The sequence below is a fragment of the Herpailurus yagouaroundi genome, unplaced genomic scaffold, assembly GCF_014898765.1.
Source record: "Herpailurus yagouaroundi ecotype Mexico unplaced genomic scaffold, PumYag 163, whole genome shotgun sequence".
Taxonomy (NCBI): domain Eukaryota; kingdom Metazoa; phylum Chordata; class Mammalia; order Carnivora; family Felidae; genus Herpailurus; species Herpailurus yagouaroundi.
In genome coordinates, this window is record NW_024412404.1 from 65,289,844 (window position 1) to 65,313,575 (window position 23,732).

General features: G+C 48.8%; 1 long non-coding RNA gene across 1 annotated transcript in view; it reads left to right on the forward strand.

Moving 5' to 3' along the window:
* LOC121037394 (uncharacterized) overlaps positions 1-14,660 on the forward strand; it is a 37,296-nt gene extending 22,636 nt beyond the window's left edge. Inside the window, exons 4-5 of the long non-coding RNA XR_005793758.1 lie at positions 12,983-13,073; positions 14,364-14,660. This is a non-coding gene — a long non-coding RNA (uncharacterized LOC121037394). The remainder of the gene's footprint in view (positions 1-12,982; positions 13,074-14,363) is intronic.
* The last annotated feature ends 9,072 nt before the right edge of the window (positions 14,661-23,732 follow it).

Sequence of the window (23,732 nt, forward strand, 5' to 3'; positions counted from 1 at the left end):
GTTTACTGGTCTACCCATCCAAATGCTGGTATATTTTTGCAGGAATTAACCGATGACAGGTTGTGTGCTTTGTAAATCAAACAGCCATTCCTAAAGATAAGTTTATGGAGGAGAAAAGAAGGGAGCTTTGAGAAACCGCCGGGACGTTAGCAAGTGGCTGAAAGACTTCAGGGCAGCCTGGGGCCACCGCAGCCACCCAGGGCCAGTCCACGCTAGTGGGTGTGTGAGAGATCCTCCCAACTGGACCTAGGGTGGAGAGCGGCCCCGACCCTTGACCTCGGGCAGAGAGACCCAGAGGGATGGGAGTCGGTGGAAGGTGGCCAAATGCTGTGCAGTCAGCAAGCCTCTACAGATTCTGTGACCTTTGGAAACCACCTGTCAGGCCCTGCAGGAAGGGTAACCTGTTCCAGACACTACCGTTGTCTGTGACCTGCCTGGGTGTGGACTTTGCTGGGTTCAAGGTGCTCTTGGGACGGGCGGCTTCTGTTCTGAGCTGCAGGTTAGGCAGCCATTCTCACTCAGGGCAGAGCTCCCCTCCAGCAGTATGAGGGACACAGGCCAGCTTGGGAAGCCCCGGGGGGTTCAGGTTAGGGGTTCTGCTGCCCTTCCTGGGCCTCTAGGGGCCTGCCTGGCGGGACTCGCCCACACCCGCTACCAGCACACGGGAGATGCTCCGTGGATCCCATTCCCAGCATGTGGAACGGCTGAGCAGGAGACCGCACAGTCCCGGTTTGCCAGGCGAGGCGCCCCAGCAGGTAGGCACTGTGCGCTGGGAGAGGGCACTCACCTTCCGAGTTTGCACTGTTCCATTTGTCCCCGTGGAAATGTAAGCCCTTTAATTATTTTTGAGGACAGATCGAACTTATTTCGGAGAAGAACCAGCTCAGGAGTAGCAGAGGGCCCCTAGAGAAAGCTTCAGCACCTCCTCTCCAGCAGAGTGTGTGTTTGTTATTTTTGCCGTGATTCCTACTGTTTCTCTTTATTAATGCAACACAGAACTTTCTTCCAGGAAAGTGAGAAGGCCATAAACCTGTTTCAATTCTATTGTTTATTTGTCGGAAGAAGAAAGAAATAGAGTCTTCCCCGAAATGCTCAAAAGCCTGCTGCTCTCTGTGTGGGGAACCCTGGGTGGGGACGGCCCAGGAGCACAGGCCACTCCCCACTGAATGCAGGCACAGCCACCCTAGGTGACGCAGGCTGCATCTGGGGGCTTGGATGCAAAGAGTGAAGCGCCCGGGGCGGACTAGACCAAGGCCTGAGTCCTGTGAGGTGCACAGGGCCAGCCAGCGGGGTCTCCTGGGAAGGCCAGCCATTCCCCTCGTGCAAGTGACTCACGGAGGGTGGGTCGAGTGATGTGTTAGAGCAAGTGGGGGCCCCCCTCCCGCTCAGGGCTGTAGCTTTCCTCCCAAGCCTCCAAGGTGCAGGCCAGCAGGTGCATGTCAGGAGTGGGGGAGGGCAGCGGTACAGAGGGAGTACAAGACCATCCCTGAGGCCCGCGGTGGTAGGGTTTGACAGAACTAGGTTAGTTCACAGGCTTTCAGTGTGTCATTTAATGAACTTTGAAAACGCATACCTGTGTGACTAACACCCCAGGCAAGAGACAGAACTTTTCTTGAAACAGGTATCTGTATACCGATGTTCACAGCAGCGTTATTCACAATAGCCAAAACTTGGGAGCAACCTCAGATGTCCAGTGACGGGTGAAGGGATGAACAAAATAGTGATCCATCCACACAACGGAATGTTATTCAGCTTCCAGCCGTACCATGGTCTCAACTAAGAAATTAACTGGTAAATACCATTAACTATGGACTTCACTCCAGTTTCTCCACCAACGTTGTTCTGTTCCAGGATCCAGTCCGTTCCCTTGTCACACCTCCTTAGTCTCCTCCAACCTGTGACAATTTCTTACACTTTCTTTTCTTTTGCGACCTTGACTCGCTAACCTTTTTAGTTTTGTTCTTGAATCTCACAACCTCGAAAAATTTACCTAGTTTTTAGTAGTTTTCCTTTAGATTAGGATTTTCTCCCCATAGAATCATATCACCTGTGAGGAGAGAAGAGTTTTACTTTTTCCATTCCCATTTTTATACATTTCATTTCTTTTTCTTGCCTTATCTCACTGGTTATCACCTCCACTTGCTGTGGAATACAAGTGGAAAGAGTGGCCGTCCTTGCCATGTTCCCTTTCTTTGGGGAAGATCATTCCACTTCTGGCCATCGAGCATGGCGCTTGCTAAGCACAGGCTTCTCGGGGTGCCTGTTACCTCATGGAGGGTGCCTCCTTCTGTTCCCGGCTTGCTGAGAGTTTTCACAATGAGTGCGTTGAATGAGTTGAATCTTATCAAATACTTTCTCTGCCCCTGTTAGGATGATTATATGGTTGTTTTTCTTACTCTAAGTAGTGAATTACAATTAATCTTCAGATATTAACTTTGTATTCTGAGTGCACTCACTTGGTTATGACATACTATACCTTGTCTATACTGCTGGATGTAATTTGCTGTTATTTTGTGATGAATTTTTGTATCTCTGTTGAAGAAAAAATATTGGCCTATCATTTTCTTCTCTTTCATTATCACCAAAGTTTGGTGTTGGGCTTAATGCTGGACTCACGGGGCGTGTTGGGAAGTGATGCCTCTTCCTCTCTTCTCCGAAAGAGTGCGGTAACCTCGGTCTTGTTTCTTTCTCAGATATTGGGTAGAATTTACCAGTGAAGCTCTTTGAGCCTGGAGTTTTCTATATGAAAAGGCCATTATTTATGGATGCAATTTTTAAAACTGATGGAGGGCTGTTTACATTTTCTGTTTATTTTGTGCCAGTTATATTTTTATATAGTTCATGGAATTTACCTATCTCCCCTAAGTTGTTAAATCTCGGGCACAATGAGGTTCACGACAGCCCTTTAGTAACCCCTCGATGTGCAGAGTGTTTTTTTCCCCATCCCTGATGTTAGTGTCTCATGTTTGCTTTTTTGTTTGTGTCTTGATCAGTCATGCGAGATAGTATAATTTTCTGTCAGTACATAGCAAACTGCCCCAAAATTAGTAGCTGAAAACAACACTGATTATTTTACTCTCCCATGGAATGGCTTCTGCTTCCATCTGGGCCCACCACAGGGCTGCCGTTAGCTGGAGGGTCAGCAGGCCTGGAACATGGTTGCAGCCTCACATGTTCAGCACATGATCTCCGTCACATGGCCTCTCCTGCTCCTGTGGGTTAGACAAGCTTCCTGCTCGCAGGACAGTATTCCAAGGGGGCAAAGGCACAAGTCCCAAGACAATCTGAGTCCTGGGCTCTGAATCTACACAGCATCACTTCTGCCACGTTCTCTTGAGCAAGACGGAATCACTCGGCCAGCCGATTTCATACACTTGAGAAATGTGGGGGAGACGTGGCGAAATTTCACTACAAAGGACCCTGCCTTCTGTGACAAAGGAATTTGTGGCCATGAAGCAATCTGTCACATTCCACAATCTGCCCACAGTTTTCTCCCTGCGTGCGCCATATTCTTTCTCCCATCTCGGATGCCCGAAACTCTCATCCCTGTTAGGGCCTCAGACTCCCAGGCCAGGTTCTCATGATCTACATCAGGATCATCCATCTGGACACACACACACACACACATACACACCCCTCCTCTGGTGTGTGTCCTCTGAACCAACGAACCAAGTTACCCCACAAACAGGACCTAGAAAAACACAGGGCCAGCTGCTCCCATCAAACAGAGGAGGAGCATAAGGCACGTGCAAGTCCCTGGTGCCTACCAGTTCTGAAATCCAGATGGACCAGGCTGCCTGAGCCCCCACTCCAGAGCCAAGAGATACTCTGATTAAGGCCCAGTTCTGGTCTCAGGAAGGATTTCTGATCCGTTGTTGTGTCCACTGTTCTCTCAAGGTCCTTTCTTTCCCACCAGAAAGGGCCCATGTTTGAAGGTCAGTAAGTTTCTGTGTCTGATTCTTGCTCATAGAAAGCTGGAGTCCCACGCACCTGGGTGGCTCAGTTGGTGAAGCGTCCGACTTCGTTCAGGTCATGATCTCACGGTTCATGAGTTTGAGTTCCACATGGGGTTCTGTGCTGACAGCTTGGAGCCTGGAGCCTGCTTCAGATTCTGTGTCTCCCTGTCTGTTCCTCCCCTGCTCTCACTCTGTTTCTCTCTCTCAAAAATAAGTAAAAGATTTAATAAAGGTTTTTTTTTTTTTTTTTTTTTTTTGAAAAAAAAGAAGAAGAAAAAGAAAAAAAAAAAAAAAAAAAAAAAAGCTGGGGTCCCAAAAACATTTTTTTATTTTAAATTGTTTTTTTTTTTTTTTTTTTTTTTTTTTTTTTTTTTTTTTAGTCCAAGCTGGTAGTGCTCTTACTGATGCAATTCTCTTAAAAATGTTTTAGGTCTCCTATGAATCTTGTTGGAATCTCCTCTATGCCCCCCAACAACCATCACCATAACTCTTTTCAAGACAAACCTGTCCCTACTTTGGATATGTCAGGCTTCGATGAACCAGTGCCCCACAGATCCTTGGAAGCCCCTTTTCTCCTGTTGAGAAAGTCTATAGGGCACTGCTTCATACCGCTCTGAGGCCTTGCAGTCCCTTGATTCAGTCCTCACTCTGAGTCCATTTGTTCCTTCCTGAATATTTTGCTGACTGTTGAAGCGGGAAATGTGAACAACTTTCCTTTTGGAACCAGGTAGGTAATTCTGATCTGCATATATCCTGTGAATTCTGCTTGCAGATGCCAGTTTGGGTTTTTTTGTTGGGTTTGTTTTAGCTCCTGCCTCTCTCTTCCGTGTCGTCCTGCGTCATCATGGGGCCCTAACAGGCACTCTCAACAGTCTGCCTAGAAGTAGGTCTCAGCCGTGTGCATGGGTTCAGGCACGTCTTCCGTGTTCCAAGTTAGCCACTGGTGACAGTCCTGCCCCTCGTCCTCCTGCCCCTGGCACGGGTCGTTCTCCCCGAAGCCAGGCCTCTGCTTTGCAATTTCCCCGAAGCCATCTCCGTGCTCTGCATTCTCCCCCAAACCGGGCCCATGCTCTGCGTCCTCCCCGCCGTCTAGACGCCCATTTCCATTTCAGCTATTTCTTCCTGCCCAGCAATCGACCCAAACACCTAAATCCACGATGACTTGTTTCTCGTGTTTCTGTGGCTTGGCCAGGCTGTTCTTCTCCCATGGTGTGCTCAGCTTCAGGCTCCGTAGGGCGCGATGGCCCGGAGAGCCTGATTCACATGCCCAGTGTTTGCTGCTCAGCTGGCACCTCTGTTCTCTCCCACCCAACCACCCCCCACTACTCCAGAAGGCACCCTCCCCCGCTGGCCTCAGGCCCCTGTGTCAGAAGGAGAAGGACAAAGGCTGCCTAGACGTGAGGCTCCCCAAGCTCACATGACCTCACGTCCACCACGCCCTGTTTTGGGTCAAAGTGAGTCACAGGGTGGCTCGTTTCAAGAGAGGGGATGTGGACCCCGCCACTCGGTGTGACCCTGCAGAGGATCCTGGGAAGACTGCTGTGGTACTCGGGGAGACCGTCTGTCACACCAAGAGTGTCTCAGCCTCGTTGATCTTTTCAGGACCTGGCGGCTCTTTGACGTCATTGATCTTCTTACCCACTGCTCCACCCTGCCGGACTGTGTCACAGAATGTTCACGACAGGGGTCACTCCCAAAGGGAGCCTCCTCCCTATACGAGGCTCAGAATGCAAGCACTGGCACCTTCTGAAAGTTCGATTCTGCAGAGGAGCCACCGAAGCCCCTTCTCCCGTGGAGTCTCACACCGGGGCACCAGTGGGGGGCATTTGGGGGAACGAGGCCTGTGCTCATTTTGTGCAGACCGGCAGCTTGCTCGTTCTTGCCTCTCTCTCCACTGACCCCCCCCCCCCTTTCAAGTGCCTGCCCCCTCTCCTCCCTGTGGCCTCCCTTCCTTCTCTTCTTCTTCTTTCAACGTTTATATTATTTTTGAGAGAGAGCACACGAGCAGGGGAGGAGAAGGGAGAAGGACACAGAGAATCCAAAGCAGGCTCTGACCTGAGGAGAAGTCGGACGCTCAACCGGCCGAACCACCCAGGTCGTCCCTCTTGTCCTTCAGGGAACTGTTGAGAATCGAATAGCAATGCGTCTTCCGAGGGCCTTTGCCGAAGCGTTGCTGTAGAGCCCGGAAGGAGGCTGTTGAGAGCAGCTCTGGCAGGGGGACCTGGTCCTGCTGCGTGGCTTGAGAAAGGCCGAGATGGGGCATGCGGAGGCAGGCGGCCCTCCTGAGCCTCTGCTGTCTGCACAGTCACGGGCGCCCTTCCCTTCCTCGGGAGACGGAGGCTCACCGGCCGGGAGGGCGCTGTTCCCGTGTCAGCACAGGGTCCTTGGCGGGGTGCCTGGTGTGCCGGGTCAGCCCAGCCGGAGGTGGCAGGCGGGAGCCGTGCCAGCCGGACTTTCTGGTCTTGTTTCCTGACCCCGCGTCGACTACAGGCCCCGCCTCGTTTCTCTCTCCGATCCCCCATCTCTCTCGTTATCAAAGGTGGGAAAAAAGGCAACTGTTTCCAGAGGCTGCTCTGCTCGCCTGGGCTCCCTTGGGCCTCACCAGGTTCTGTGTTTACGGGGCTGCTGGGCTCTTAGGGCAGATGATCCCAAGAAGGGAGTGAGGTCACTTTTAGTGTCAGTCTTGGTTAAGTTCACTCTCGGCCGAATGTGAAATGGGCTCTTCAGCGTCCCTGCTTCTCGGTGATTCTGGGTGTGCGGCCCAGCCGGGAGCTGGTCCACTGAGCCCTGACCCAGACAGCGGTCCGTGGGCCCACAGACACCTGCACGCCCAAGGGAACACTGTATTATGAGTCGGTGAGCCAAGGGGCTGGTGGCCAAAAAGAGCCCCTCCGGAGAGGCGTGTACCCTCTGCCCTCCCCGCCTCCACTTTGGGGGCACCTTCAAATGGGTGGCCGCAGGCCTTATCCCTTCGGTGCTAGATGGTGTGGTCCGTTGGTTATGAAAGCAGTGTGGTCACAGCAAGGGCTGAAGCTGGGTCTGGTCCCTGTGTCTGTGGGAGATGGAATCAGGTTCTTTCAGCCCAGCCGCGTCTTGGGCCGAAAGCTGCTGTGGAAACCTGGATTTTTCTCCAAAACATGTTAGAGAAGACTGTGGGGATGTTCACATGAGAAGAAACTAAGGCGCAGGACAACCGGGGGCAGTGCTGCTCCCAGACCAGACCTGTAGCAGGGGGAAGGTGTGCCAGTCGGTGCTGTTGGGCCAGGTGACAGAATGGAGGACGAGTGGTCGATTGAAACGTGTATCAGAATCCCACTTGCTGAGGTTGCTGACCGCCAAATCCACGGGAGGAGCGCTCCGACCCTTGGGAAGCACACGCTCGAGTATTTGGGGGTGAACAGCCATGATGTGCTCACCTTGCTCCCAAGCGGTTCAGGAAAACTCTATGTTGGCCGGCGGGGGGCAGGGGGCAGGGGGGGCAGTAACAATGCTCTTAGCAGCACGGCCACCTGGGCCTAGGTGTTGGGGTGTTCTCCATTCTGCCAGCTTCCCTGGAAGCTCGAAGTGGTTTCCAGGTAGAAAGTTTTTAGCAAATGGTTTTGTTTTCCAAGGGCCTAGGTGTAGAGGAGAGCCCCCCGCAGGCCCCAGAGCACCCTTTCGTGCACACGAATCCGCACGCCGCGCCGAGGTCCCTCCCTGCAAGCCAGGCGCACCCCCCACCCGTGTGCAGAAGCCAAACTCCGCGTTTCAGTTTCAGGCTGTTGAACAGCGTGGGGCAAAGTGTCTTCCTTGAGCGTTTGGAGTACCTGTTCTCTCTCCCCCCATTTGCTCCAAAGCCCTCAGATGCCCTTAGCGTTTGGATTGATTCTCCTCATTGGGCCTGTCTTCAATTTGGTTTCAGGCACTTTCCAATAAGTGCATGAAGTGCTCTGGGGCTCCGGAGAGGCACTCCAGAAATCAATACGTGTTCATCATCGTTGCGGCGGTTACGAGCGCCGGCCGTCCCCCGGAGCCAGGCCCACCAGGGATGCGTGTCCTCCCCCGCTGCTCGGCTCGTTTTGTGTCTCCCCGCGGATGGCCTGCAGTTGTGTCTCAGTGATGATCAATGCCACCGCGTCAGCGTGTCACCGTTAGTGCCAGTGGCTTGGCCCTCTCGCTGTCCTCTCGGAGACCTGGAGATTTGTGGTCCACGGCTGTGCGTTCCTGTCCTGCCCTTGCTGATTGGGGGGGGGGGGGGGGCCACACAGGAGACCCAAGAAGGGGCCTTTCCTTCTCAGTGTTTGCCATCCGCTGGGGCAGCATCACTGCCCACTGGGGGTCCAGACCCGTTTGGATGTCCAGACGTTTATGCCAGCTCCGTGTGGATGTCATCTGGCCCATTTTGAGGAAGGATGTGGTCGCCCCGATCCCAGGCGCTCGAAGAAAGCCCCATGCATCACTCACGTGTGGGAACGAGAATAGTAGTCAAGCATAGGCAGCACTCTACAGTGTGCAAAGCCTCTGTCCAGACGTTATTCATCTCGTGGAAACTCGCAGTCCCAAGAGGTGGGCAGACAGTTGGGGGGCTTCCCACTTTGGGGGCTGGGCCGGGTGGAGCTGCTCGGTGAGCTCATGCCCGTGAGCAGCCCGAGAACGGCCTGGATTCTGAGCCTTTCCCGGTCAGCAGCACCGCCGGGAAGGGAGGTGGACTTTCCTCCTTTCTGCCCTTTGCACAGCACGGAGGAAAGTTCAGGGCAGAAGAGTGGGCCAGGCTACTTTGGCCCTCGCTTGCTTTCTTCCAAACCAGCGGCAGCTGGGGGGTGTGGGACTTGCCCAGCGCGGCCTGGATGTCTGGACAGAGTATTGGGCTGGGAGTCACGCGTACAGCCGAGCCCCTGTCCTCCTGTCCAGGCTTCACGGTGGCACGAGGACGTGGCTTCTTCTGTGTCCAGCGCTGGGGGAGCACACCGAGGCCGTCTCCGCCTCTGTGTCATCCCCCGTGCCCCATCCCGGTGTGTCACCTGGGGTTCTGTCCCAGCGCACTGACCCCTACCATCCCATCAGCAAGTCTCAGCGCTCCCGCTTCTCAGGCAGGAGAGCCGAGTCCCCGAGAGCCGTATCGCGTTCCCCACGTTGTGCCTGGTTGGCTCCTGGCTCTAGGCCCTCCCTGCTCGCCATCTCTGGACCAAGAGGTCTGGCTGGCACGGGGGGTTGGGGGGGTGGCACTCTCCCCTGCCGGGGCGCTCAGAGGCTCGTGAAGAGGGTTCCCCAAGCCGACGTATGAGGAGCAGCTGGTGTGGATTCTCCTCCGTCTCCCAAGGTGTCTGCAGCATCCGTCTGTCCACCCCGCGGCGGCCTCCTGGCTCTGCTCCCTGGCTGCCCTGCCCCCGCTCCACGCCAGCTCACCATCTGCCACACTGGCCCCTCAAGCCTGTCCCCACAGTGACCAGACTGTTCAGAACTCCACAGGCCACACACTCCTGTCTGAAACCCACTGCTGGCTCCCACCAAGGCCTCCCGCAGCATAGCAGCCAGGCTGCACAGCCCGTCACCCTGGCACGGTCACCCTGGCCGTCCCCAGCTCCCAACACCCCCCGGCCCCACGCTGTCACCGGGAATGCCACCCCTTCGTGAGGCCGAGCCTGTGCACCCCTCAGAGCCCCACCTCTGACACCCCTCCGTGCAGCCCCTGCTTTGGGGCTTCGTCCTGCTGTCTGGACAGTCGGCCCTGAGATCACGGACGCTTGCCACATAGGAAGCCAGCTGTGCATTGTCGGCCAGAGGTCAGAAAGTAAAGAGCAGGCCACCTGCCTTCTGGGCAGAGACGCCCATAACGTCCGCGTCAACGCCAATTCTGGAGGAGTGAAGACGGGAGAGAAGTGGGTGGGAGAGCGGCTGGGGTTGGGGGAGCACCCATGGAGGCGCCCGGGCCCCAGCCCTTTCCCTCGGGAGCCAGCACGATGCCACCCCCACCCCGTGGGAGGCAGGAAAGTGTCGTGCAAGGCCCCATTGCTTCTTGGCTCCAACCCCGTCTTCTGTCCTTCACTTCCAGGCGGCGGGAAGTGGCTCCCTCCCACTGGGATAGACGGTGTCCAGGCTCCCGGCAGGTCGGCCCTGGGGTGGTGGAGGCCGGGACTCCAGTCACTGCAGACAGAGGAAACTGGCCCAGGACCGGAGGCAGGCTTTTGAGAACCAGCCCCGGCCTGTAAATAGTGGCCCAGGTCCGTCCACAGTGCCGCTGCCCGCTCCCCCGGCCCGCGACCCCCGCCATCCTGCGAGTGAGCACAGCCCACGTCTGCGGCTTCAGGAGGGCCCGGCTATGGGATGCTGTTGACGAGGCATTTATAAATATTTCATCTTCACGTTAAAAATACGGGACCGGGAACCATCAGCAGCTGACAACAGAAGGGCTTTCTCTGCTGGTCGTGGGGGCAGAACCCAACAGCAGGTGTGGCTCGGGCCAAAGGACCAAAGGGTTGTGAGTCAGAAACGTGTAAACAGCTGCTGTTGTCAAGGTGGTTGTAGCCCAGGCCTGTGGGGGTCGAGGATCTCAGACGGGCCTGTCGTTGCCTCCGAGTGTGTGCCAAGCGTAGACTGCTCATACAAAACGAAATGGATGGTTTATTTACGTCTGGTGCCATTAAGAATGGAGGAGAAAAGTTCAGCCCAGGATAAGAAGCTTAAATCTTGATTTTTCCCTTCCCCCTCGCAAAAAGAATGGATTCCTTGCATTGTAAATTATCCAGCCCTTGTCCTTGGCTTGGCAGCTACTTCGGGCTGGTATGGACATTGCATAATCTTAAATATTGATTCTTGTTAGACTAAAAAAAAAAGAAAAAGTCCAAGTGCACGGGGCTCCACCGGTCTGCCTGTCCAGGAAATCACCTTCCCCATAGCTCACTTCTGATGGCCTCTAGCCTTCCTGACAGCAAGATCCATTCTGATTAGAAAAGTTCCAGGAGAAAAAGCAACGGTCAGGATCGCTTCCTCCATTGCAGCAAACAGCGGCTGGACTCCTGCCCTCCTGAGCTTTCTGCACAGAGCAAACCAGGGTGAGCCCACGTCCCCCGGCTCTTCTCCCGTCGCCCCCAAAACTCAGCTGCCCCCGCCGCCCCCGTTCACGGCCTCTACACCGGGTGTTGGGGTGCACCCCAGCTGAGGGCGACAGGCTCCCCCCAGACGCTTGTCCCCGAGAGATACTTAGCGTGGCCAAGAGCCTATCCCACTCATGGAAGAAATGTCCTTTTAGAACGAAAATCATTTTCAGAAAAAGAAAGCTCTGTGGTATTTGCCGCTGGACCACCAGGCCTCTAGGCACCGAGATAATTAAGGCTTGGGTTTTAGCAGAACGGAGAGAATAATCTTTGTGGACATCCGTTAGGGTTAAAAATGAACCGCTGATCACCCCTGCGACGCACAGACCACATTGCACTGCGGGGGGGAGGCGGCAAACATCAGGCAGAGAACGTGTCTCCCGTCCCAGGCCCGGTGACGCCACTTCCATGACTAAACACAGAAGGAAAACCCAACCGTGAACTATTTTCTTCAGGTTGGCCACTGGTGGTGCAGTTTCATGAAACACAATTAACGTCCGGTGTCCTCTGCGGCCAGAATTTCACGGTGTGTTACCTGAGCAGTCAGCTTCCGTTAACTGGCCAGGATCAGCGAAGGCAGGGAGGTCTGTTGACTGATGTCTTCGGTTTGATGTTTCAAAGGCCTTCCTCCAGAAATGGTTTCTAGTTACTCCAGGCTGTCCCTTGAATTACTGCAGACACCCGAGATTGCTGGCGAGATGAGGGTACGTGTTAGGACGGGGCCCCTGCTCCCCAGTTACGGGGACCGCTTTCTCCTGCAGTTACCAGAAGAGGCTCTCGGCATGGAAGCTTGTGTCCGGGCGTAACGCGGAGGCTCGTGTGTTCGAGGCAAGCCGACCGATTGCTTGGTCTCCTGGATTGGTTCAGATGGGTTCCGCTACAAGAAAGCGGCAAAGCAGGGCCTGGGACAGCCTCCTCTTGGTTTGCACTGTGGGCGGCTCTTGCCGGGACCCTTGCATACACCTAAGATACCCTCCTTCCGGCATTTTCTGAGCCTGCCAGAGTGCCAGGGTCATGGTGAGCAAGTTCCACAGTGAGCCTCGAGGTCGCTGGTGCAAACACCGACCGCCAGGCTCCCAAGGCCCTGCCAGACCCAACGGGCTCTTCCTGAGGTTTGGCTCAAGCCGCAGAGGGCCCAACGGTCCCGAGAAGATGCAGCAGGTCAGCATTGCACAAACAGCCCTGTAGTCAGATGAGCCGTCTGGCCCGTAAAGCAGGCCCAGGAAAACATCTCCGTGTGGACCGTTTGTTGCTGGTGGTGTCACCTGAATATAGACTGGTCAATTTGTATTTCTTTTCAAAAGTCTCTGCTTGTCAGCACGGCCCTCCCCGCAGCCTGGTTCCAGTCCCCACCCCAGCGAGGCTGCATGCAGGAGCCTCTACAGACAGCAGGTGCCATGTAGGGTCCGGCCCCTGGCCGCCCCCTTTCTCTCCAGAACTGTCCCCGGACCTGCAGGCTACCTCAGCCTCATGGACCGAGTGTCCTTCCCGTTTCCTCCGTTCCTAACCGTCTGATTCAGTGGCTTCACGTTCTCAGGCTCTCCCTTAGCTTTTATGAAGGAGAAGGAGAAGGAGAAGAAAAGGGAGAAGAAGCAGCAGGAGGAGGGGGAGGGGGAGGGGGGGAGGGGGGGGGGGGGGGGGAAGAGGAAGGAGAAGGGCAAATGGTATCAGCTTCCCGGTGTCCAAGAATGATTTGTGTTTTTCAAGTTGTATTTTCTATTTCTGTTCCCTGTCTCGGCCGCTCATCCCTGAGCTCCTCCAACGACCGTCGCGGAGACCAGTCATTCCTAACAATTTCCAGCACCCACTCTCCATACGCTGCTCCACGGCCGCCTCATTACAAACTTACTTATGTCCAGGAGATGCTCTCGCCCCCCGTAAAAAACCGCCTTTGGCTTAGAAGTTCCCCCATACAGACGCTTCATTTAATTTCTTTGCTTCTCTGTGTCTTAGTTTCCCCACATGGATCAGACCTTGTCAAACAGGCAGCTCGGGGCTGCCTGATGGCCCCGGAGAGAAAGCCCAGAGCCCTCTGATGCCTCACGTGAGTACAGCGCTTTGCAGTTCACGTGGCCTCTTTCTCCTCCTGGGCAGCAGCTTCTGCGGTCCGCGACACCGTTCCCATCTCAGAGATGAGAAGTCGGAGTGCAGGCTTTTCTTGAGGTCTCTGGTCTTGAGCTGGATTTTGACCAGGCCTTGTGACCCCAAACCCTGAGTCCTGTCCAGTTCACACGGATGTGACTTCACAGCACAAGGGAAGGTCCTGTGCAGCCCTTCGTGGCGAAATATGCTGTTTGAACTTGGCTGTGCCTTTGCCTGAGCTCAGCATTCTGAGTGTTGCGACACGAACAGCCTTCCGGCCCCAAGCGGCGAGAAGCAGCCACCACGCCCGGCAGAAGGCACCACCTCCATGTTTGAAAGTAGACCCACGTGCCTGAGGTGCTGTGGTCTCCTGTCGGGCAGCCAGCAGGCCTCCGCACCTGCCAGGGGGTGGCGGGGAGCAGCTCCCCGCAAGTGTGCACGGGGCAGTCACGGTGGGACCGGGGAGCCGCCCTCGGAGAAGACGGGAGAGTGGTGAGTGTCTGTGTGGACTCACCTGCGTGGCTCCAGAACCTTCCGTCAGCTGGTGCTCAGGGCTCTCTGCAGAGGCCTGCTTGCTTTGGAATTGGCGCGTGAACCAAAACAGGATTTCTGGAAGGAATCCTTCCTGTTCCTCAAACCTCCTCTTTCCTGCCCTGGCCCTGGCCCTGGCCAAGCAAGGTCTGCCAACTCCCAAGTTATCAAAGTGCCCTCTCCACCTGTCCTATGGGGCACTTGTCCCAGTGGCTCTTAAATTCTGGTGGAGTAAGTGGAGACACTTCTTTCGTTCCTGAATGGGAAGATTCAGTGTCTTAAAGTCTGTAGTCTCCAAATTATAAATTCTATGTAGTATCACACTGATTCTGAAGTTATTTAGAAGAGTAAATGCACAAAAATAGCCAAGAAAAAACATTTTAAAGGTTCTCAGAGAAGGTTTGCCCTTCTGGGAATAAAAATACATTTCAAAAAAAAAAAAAGCTGCAGAAATTAAAATAAATGGTGTCTGGGAAGGAAAACCCAAAAAGGTCAGTGGAAGGAAAATAAGGAATTGTCACTATGATACTTTAAATCAGCAGAAAGGATGCGCTGATAATTCAGTATGTGGTTTGAGTATAACTCGTCCCCATATTTAAAAAAAAAAAGTAAATTTCTCCTCATATCAAACATAAAATTAAACTCTGGAGAGATTAAAGACCCATGAAACTATCAGAGTATCAGGATGCAATGTAAGAGAATTTTGTTTTTAAATCTTCAGATGGAGAGTATCATCCTAAGCAAAGACGTGGAAGCCGTGAGGGAAAGGCTGACGCACAGATCACCAGGGGCAGGGGCCGGCGGGTACGGGGACAGAAGCCCAAAGCAAAGCTGTCGACCTGGAGAAGATCATTGCAAGGTATAGACCGAGAAAGAGGTAAGAGCCACAAAATACAACGAGCAGCTACAAATTAAGAAGAAACAGACGACGCAGTAGAAAAATGGGGAGATGACCACAGGTGCTTCACAGAAAACAAATGGTCCATGAATATGTGAAATACACTAAACCTCACTGGGAGTTAAGGAAATGCAGATTGAGGGGCGCCTGGGTGGCTCCGTCGGTTGAGCGTCCGACTTCGGCTCAGGTCATGATCTCACAGTTCGTGAGTTCGGGCCCCACGTCGGGCTCTGTGCTGACAGCTCGCAGCCTGGAGCCTGTTTTGGATTCTGTGTCTCCCTCTCTCTCTCCGCCCCCCCCCCCACACTCTCTCTCACTCTCAAAAAATAAATAAACATTAAAAAAAAAAAAAAGGAGAAAATGCGGATTGAAACAGGAAGGTAGCATTCTCACTAATGACATCAGCAAAAAAAAAAAAATAATTCAAGTTTTCATTTTAATTCCAGTGTAGTTAACATGCAACATTGTGTTGGCTTCAGGTGTGCAGTGGAGTGACATAGTAGGGTGACACGTTCGTCACAAGCGTACTCTGAGTCTCCCCTGTGGCAGCCACCACTTTGTTCTCTGTAGTTAAGACTCTGTGTCTTGATTTGCGTCTCTCCCTCTCTTTTTCCCTTCGCCCATTTGTTTCGTTTCTTAAATTCCACACGTGAGTGAGTGAAATCGTATGCTATTTGCCTTTCCCTGTTTCAGCATCATACTCTCTAGCCCCATCCATGCTGTTGCAGAAGGCAGGATTTCATTCCTTTTAGGGCCGAATAATACCGCTCTGTGTACGTATGCATACTCCACATCTTTCTTCTTCATTCATCAGTCTGTGAACACTCGGGCCGCTTCCATAATTTGGCCGTTGTAGAGAACGCTGCTATGAACCGAGGTGCACGTATCCCTTTGAATCAGTGTTTTTGTATTTGGGGGGTAAATACCCAGTAGTGTGATTGCTGGATGGTACAGTAGTTCTATTTTTAAGTTTTGGGGGAAACTCCATACTTGGCTGCACCAGTTTGCATCCCCATCAGCAGTGCAAGAAGGTTCCTTTTTCTCCACATTCTCACCAACACTTGTTGTTTCTTGTGTTTTGATTTTAGCCATTCTGACAGGTGTGAGGTGGGGTCTCATTGTGGCTTTGATTTGCATTTCCCTGATGATGAATGATGGTGAGCATCTTTTCATGTGTCTGTTGGCCATCTGGATGTCTTTGGAAAAGTGTCTGTTCATGTCTTCTGCCCCTTTTTTGATTGAATTACTTGTTTTTTGGGGTGTTAAGTTATAGAAGTTCTTTATATATTTTTGACACTAACCTTTTATCTGTTATTTGCAAATGTCTTCTCCCATTCCATGGGTTGTCTTTAGTTTTGTTGATCGTTGCCTGTGCTGTGCAGAAGCTTTTGATTTTGACGTAGTCTCAATAGTTTATTTTTGCTTTGTTTCCCTTGCCTCAGAAGACAGATCTAGAAAAATATGGCTACAGCCAATGTCGGAGAAATCACCACCTATGTTCCCTCCTAGGATTTGTATGGTTTCAGGTCTCGCATTTAGGTCTTTAATTCATCTTGAATTTATTTTTGTGCGTGGTGTAAGAAAGCAGTCCAGTTTCATTGTTTTGCACGTAGCTGCCCAGTTTTCCCAGCGCCATTTGTTGAAGAGACTGTCTTTTTCCCACTCTGTATTCTGGCCTCCTTTGTCAAAGATTCATTGGTTATAAAATTGTCGGTTTGTCTCTGGGTTTTCTAGTCTGCATTGATCTGTGCATATGCCAGTGCTGTACTGTTTTGATTACTATGGCTTTGTAATATAACTTGTGATACCTCCAGCTTTGTTTTTCTTTCTCAAGATTGCTTAGCTACTTGGGGTCTTGGCTCCAAAGTTTAGGATTGTTTGTTCTAGTGCTGTGGACACTGCTGGTGATGCTTTTGGGGGGATTGCATTAAATCTGCGGATTGCTTTGGGGAGTGTAGACATTTTAACAACGTCTGTTTTTCTAGTCCCTGAGCGTGGGATGTCTTTCTGTTTCTTTGTGCTGCCTTTAGCTTCTTTGATCGCCAGTTTATGTTTTCAGAGTGCGCATCTTTCCCGTCTTTGGTTACATTTATTCTTAGGTATTTTATTGTTTTTGGTGCAGCTGTAAATGGATTGCTTTCTTAATTTCTCTTTCTGCTGCTTCATTATTAGTGCATAGAAAGGCAACAGATTTCTGCACATTGATTTTGTGTCCTGAACCATTTATCAGTTCTAATCGTTTTTTGGTGGCATTTTCAGGGTTTTCTACATGTAGAATCAGGTCATCTGCAAACAGTGAAAACTTTACTTCTTCCGTACCAATTTTAATGCCTTTTACTTCTTTCCACTGTCTGCTTGCTGTGGCTAGGACTTCGAATGTTATGTTGAATAAATGTGGTGACAGTGGACATCCTTGTCCTGTTTCTGACCTTAAGGGAAGAGCTCTCAGTTTTTCCCCATTGAGTATGATGTTTGCTATGAGTTTTTCACGTGACACCTTTACTATGTTGAGGTACCTTCCCTTTAAACCTACTTTGTTAATTTTTTTTGTAGCTTTTTTTGCCATAAATGAACGTTGTACCTTGTCAACTGCTTTTCCTGCATTTATTAAAATGATCATATGGTTTTTATCCCTTTCTTCCACTGATGTGATGTATCACATTGATTTGCAAATATTAAACCACCCTTGCACCCCGGGAACAAATCCCACTTGATTGTGGTGAATGACGTTTTTAATGTATTGTTGGATTCCGTTTGCTGGTATTTTGTTGAGGAATTTTGCCTTTATGTTCATCAGAGGCACTGGCCTGTAGTTCTCTTTTTTTGTGGTGTCTTTATCTGGTTTTGTTATCAGGATAATGTGGGCTTCGTAGAATGAATTTGGAAATTCTTCTTCCTTTTTTTTTTTTTTTTTTTTTTGGAGTAGTTTGAGAATGGTAGAATTCATCTGTGGAGCCGTCTCGTCCTGGGATTTTGCTTGTTGGCAGTTTCTTGATTACTGACTCAATTTCACTGCTGGTAATCAGTCCGTTCCGATTTTCTATCTCTTCCTAATTCTGTTTTAGTAGAATATATGTTTCTAGGCATTTATCCATTTCTCTACATTGTCCAGTTTGTTGGCATAGAATTTTTCATAATAATTTCACATAATTGTATATGTGTGGTGTTGATTGTTATTTCTTTTCTTTCACTTATGAATGTGTTTATTTGAGTCCTCCCTTCCTCCCCACCCCCCACCTCCACCATGGGCCTTTCCCCCCCCCCCCACCTCTCTTTTTTGGATGAGTCTGGCTAGAGGTTTATCAATTTTGTTGATCTCTTCAAAGAACCAGCTCCTGGTTTGTTGATCTGTTCTTTTTTTTTTTTTTTTTTTTTTTAAAATTTTATTTTTTTTTTGATAGAGAGAGACAGAGCATGAACGGGGGAGGGGCAGAGAGAGAGGGAGACACAGAATCGGAAACAGGCTCCAGGCTCTGAGCCATCAGCCCAGAGCCTGACGCGGGGCTCGAACTCACAGACCGCGAGATCGTGACCTGGCTGAAGTCGGACGCTCAACCGACTGCGCCACCCAGGCGCCCCTGTTGATCTGTTCTATTGTTTGTTCAGTTTCTATGTCATTTGTTTCTGCTCTAGATTAGCAAGAAGTTTGACTAACAGCAGCCTTGCCACAATGTAAGTCTCTCAAGAGCAGTAAATGTTTGTCCTTTGAGTCACAGCTTTGTCCCCAGCACGTAGCACACTGCCTGATATCTAGTAGCCACTCAATAAGTAATTTTTTTAAATTTTTTAAAAATTGTGCTGAAATAAACAACATTTGTCATTTTCACTATTTCTAAGAGTACAGGTCAGCATAGTTGAGCACGTCTGCTTTGTCCCTTTCGATGCCATCATCTTCAAAACTGCCCCATCTTGCGCAACTGAAACTCTGGGGCATGAAACCCTAGCTGCCTGTCCCCTCCCCCCACCCCAGCCCCTGACAACTACCTTTCTGCTTTCTGTGTCTGTGAATTTGACTGCTGTGGGGACCTCAGACTAGAATCATGAAGTATTTATCCTTTTATGACAACTATTGTTAAATGAAGCCATGAACTATTGTGAGTAAAGATAGGCAGCAAAAGATTTTTAAATTACTTTCCAGTTACACTGAGATCTAATTGACATGTAACATTGTATCAGTGTGAGGTGTCCATGATGATTGGATACATGTATCAATTGTGAAATGATCACCACAGTCAAGTTCACTAATGTCCATCACTTCACAGTTATAAAACATACTTTTTCCTTGTGATAAGAACTTTTAAGATCTTCTTTCTTAGCGACTTTCAAGTATATGAAGCAGTATTACTAGAACTCATTTCTTACAAGTTACAAATTGAAAGATTGTAACCCAGACCCTCCAACCCCACCCCCATGTCTGGCAACCTCATCTGGTCTGTTTCTATGAGTTTAGTTTTTTAGATTCCACCTAGAAGTGAGATCACACAGTATTTGTCTTTTTCTGTCTCATTTATTTCACTTAGCATAATTCCCTCAAGGTTCATCCACGTTGTCACAAATCCTTCATTTTTATGGCGGAATAGTATCCCATTGTATGTGTGCGTGAGTATGTATATTATGTATATATATATCACATTTTCTTCATTCATTGTTGGACACGTAGATTGTTTCCATGACGTGACTATTGTAAATATGCTGCAGTAAACACAGGGGTGCACATACCCCTTGGGAAGGTGACATCATTTCCTTTGGATGTAGACCCAGAAGTGAACATAGTAGATCATATGGTAGTTCTATTTTTAATTCTTTGAGGAATCTCCATACTGTTTTCCTTAGAAGCTGCACCAGTGTGCATTCCCACCAACTGTGCACAGCGGTTCTCATTCTCCACGTTCTCACCAACGTTGGCCTCTTGTCTTCCATGATGAATCCTTCAAGGCAAGAGATGACCTCTCATTGTGGTTTGAGTGTGCATTTCCCCAATCATTAGTGATGTTGAGCACCTTTTCATATACCTGTTGGCCATTTGAATATCTGGGGAAAATGTCTGTGTAGGACTTTTGCCCTTTTTAATTGATTTTTTTTTTTTTTTTTGCTATCGAGTTTTATGTATTGCTTATATTTTTTTAAATTGAGCCTTATCAGATGGGTGGTTTACAAGTGTTTTCTCCCATTCTATAGGTTACCTTGTCACTTCATTGATGGATTTTTTTTCTTCTGTGCAGAAGCTTATTAGCTAAATGTGGGCCCCCTTATTTATTTTTTTTTTTTTTGCATTTTAGGTGTCCTATCCAAAAAAAAAGAATTATTGTCAAAGCCAAAATGCTTCTCTCCCCTCTGTTTTCTTCTGAGAGTTTTGTGGTTTCAAATTAAGTCTTTAGTCAAACACTTTGAGTTAATTTTTGTGAGTGGTATAAGCTGTAGGTTGACTTTTTTACATGTGAATTTCTAATTTTGAAAAGACTATATTTTCTCCATGGAATATTGTTGACTTCCTTGTCAAGTATTAGCCAATGGTATACGTGTGGGTTATTTCTGGACTCTGAGTTCTGTTTAATGGGTCTGCATGTCTGTTTTTATGCCAGTCCTATAGTGTTCTCATTACTCGAGTTTTGTAACACAGCTTGAAATCAGGGTGGGTGATGCCTCCGGCTTTGTTCTTTCTCAGGGTTGCTTTGGCTTCTCAGTGTCTTTCGTGCTTCCATACAAATCGTTGGACTGTTTGTTCTCTGGGATTTTGATAGGGATTGCATGGGGTCTATAGATGGCTTTGAGGGGTAGTATGTAGCCATTTTAATAATACCAATTCTTCCAATCCATGCACATAGGGTATCTTCCCAGTTATTTGTGTCTCCAGTTTCTTTCATCAGTATCTTATCGTTTTCAGTGCCGAGATCTTTGACCTCCTCAGTTAAAATTATTCCTAAGTATTTTATTGGTTTTGATCTTTTGTAAATAGGATTATTTTCTTTATTTCTTTTTCAGATAATTTTTGTTAGTGTATAGAAACAGTAATGGTTTTGTATATTGATTTTGTATCTTATAATTTTACTGAACTCATTGATTGGATTTAATAGTATTTTGGTGGAACTTAGGATTCTGTTTCTATAAAATTGTGTCATCCGCAAATAGAGACAATTTTGCTTCTTTCCAATTCTGATGACTTTTATTTATTTTTCTTACCTGATTGCTCTAGCCAGGACTTTCGAAAATAGATACTCTCAAACAGACACATAGACCAATGGAATAGAATAGAGACTCCAGAATTGGACCCACAGAAGTATGGCCAACTAATCTTTGACAAAGCAGGAAAGAATATCCAATGGAAAAAAGACAGTCTCTTTTAACAAATGGTGCTGGGAGAACTGGACAGCAACATGCGGAAGAATGAAACTAGACCACTTTCTTACACCATTCACAAAAATACACTCATAATGGATGAAGGACCAGAATGTGAGACAGGAAACCGTCAAAACCCTAGAGGAGAAAGCAGGAAAAAAAACCTCTCTGACCTCAGCCGTAGCAATTTCTTACTTGACACATCTCCAAAGGCAAGGGAATTAAAAGCAAAAATGAACTCTTGGGACCTCATGAAGATAAAAAGCTTCTGCACAGCAAAGGAAACAACCAACAAAACGAAAAGGCAACCAACAGAATGGGAAAAGATATTTGCAAATGACATATCGGACAAAGGGCTAGTATCCAAAATCTATAAAGAGCTCACCAAACTCCACATCCGAAAAAACAAATAATCCAGTGAAGAAATGGGCAGAAAACCTGAATAGACACTTCTCTAAAGAAGACATTCGGATGGCCAACAGGCACATGAAAAGATGCTCAACGTCGCTTCTCATCAGGGAAATGCAAATCAAAACCACACTCAGATATCACCTCACACCAGTCAGAGGGGCCAAAATGAACAAATCAGGAGACTATAGATGCTGGAGAGGATGTGGAGAAACGGGAACCCCCTTGCACTCTTGGTGGGAATGCACACTGGTGCAGCCGCTCTGGAAAACAGTGTGGAGGTTCCTCAAAAAAGTTAAAAATACACCTACCCTATGACCCAGGAGTAGCACTGCTAGGAATTTACCCAAGGGATCCAGGAGGGCTGATGCATAGGGGCACTTGTACCCCCACGTTTATAGCGGCACTTTCAACCATAGCCAAATTATGGAAAGAGCCTAAATGTCCATCAACTGACAAATGGATAAAGAAGATGTGGTTTATATATACAATGGAATACTACTTGGTGATGAGAAAGAATGAAATCTGGCCATCTGTAGCAACGTGGAGGGACCTGGAGGGTATTATGCTAAGTGAAGTAAATCAGGCAGAGAAAGACAGATACCATGTTTTCACTCTTATGTGGATCCTGAGGAACTTAACAGAAGATGATGGGGGAGGGGAAGGGGGGATAAACGTTTCAGAGAGGGAAGGAGGCAAACCATAGGAGGCTCTTAAATACTGATATCAAACTGAGAGTTGATGGAGGGTGGGGGAGTGGGGGAGTGGGGAAAGTAGGTGATAGGCATTGAGGAGGGCACTGGGCATTGTATGGAAACCAATTTGACAATAAATTATATATATATATAATTATATATATATACACACATGTATACACACATACATATATACATACACACACACACACACACACACACACACAAAAGTAACTGTCAAAACATAAAAAAAAAAAGAAAAAAAGACATACTCTCTTACATGTTATGTGGGTAAATGAGACCATTTGGAAATAACTAATCCAAATTTAAAGTTCATGTTTAAAAAGTGAACTAAGGGCGCCTGGGTGGCGCAGTCGGTTAAGCGTCCGACTTCAGCCAGGTCACAATCTCGCGGTCCGTGGGTTCGAGCCCCGCGTCAGGCTCTGGGCTGATGGCTCACAGCCTGGAGCCTGTTTCCGATTCTGTGTCTCCCTCTCTCTCTGCCCCTCCCCCATTCATGCTCTGTCTCTCTCTGTCCCAAAAATAAATAAACGTTGAAAAAAAAATTTTTTTTTTTAAATAAAAAGTGAACTAACCATTCTACTTCAGGAGCAATTCCTTACAAAAATACTGATTTATGCACAAATATGTGAGTTACAAGGATGTTCTTTGTAGCATCTCTCAGTGTAAACTTTTGTTGAAGGAAAATACTGGCACTAAGACGTTCAAGAATCATAAGCATGGGGATCTGTGGGTTTTTACAAAGTGAACGCACATACCAGGATCCCTCCTACCTTCTCCTAGTCACCACTACCCCACCCAAGGGTACCTCAACTTGGACCTTTCACACTGATTCATTTTGCCTATTTTTGACCTTTATGTAAATGGAAATCACATAGTGTATTCTCTTTTCATGTCTGGCTTCTTGCAGTCAACGTTGCGTTAGGAAGGGTTCATCCATGTGAGTGCGTGTAGTAATAAGAAACCTGTTTTCATTGTTGTATAGAATATTTATGTTATATGAATATGCCACAATTTTATTTTTTCATTTTACTATTGATGGACATGTTTCCATTTGGGGGATATTAAAAATAGTGCTGCGGGGGTGCCTGGGTGGCTCGAGTAAGCATCCATCTCTTGATTTCAGCAAAGGGTATGATCTCACAGTTCATGAGTTTGAGCCCCGCGTCGGGCTCTGCAATGACAAGGCTGAGCCTGCTTGGGAGTCTCTCTCTCCCTCTTTCTCTGCCCCTCCCATGCTCTCTTTCTCTGTCTCTCAAAATAAATTAATAAACTTAAAAAAAAAAATAGTGCTGCTCATGGAAGCTTTGCAAAGTGAAGGATATGTCTGTTACCTTGATTGAGGTGATGGTGTATTGGGTGTGTGTATATGTCCAAACTTGTCAAGTTCTGTACATTAAATATGCAGTTTTCTGTATGTCAGTTTTGCTTCAGTGAAGCTAGTAAAACCCAGTGCTGTTATTAGCATGTTTTTTCATGTGACTTAGTATACATGTGCACATTGCTGTGGGGTGTGCAGCTGGCACTGGGATTGCGGAGTCATAATGTGCAGCTTTACTAGGTTCTACCAAAGAATTGACTAAAATAGTTGTACCGATTTGTACTCACACCAGCAGTGTGTGAGAGTTCCTCTTGGTTTATGTATTTGCCAAAACCTGGTATTACCTGATTTATCATAATTAGCCCATTCTGATAGAGGGTAATCATTCCTCTTTGTGGTTTATTTTTCATA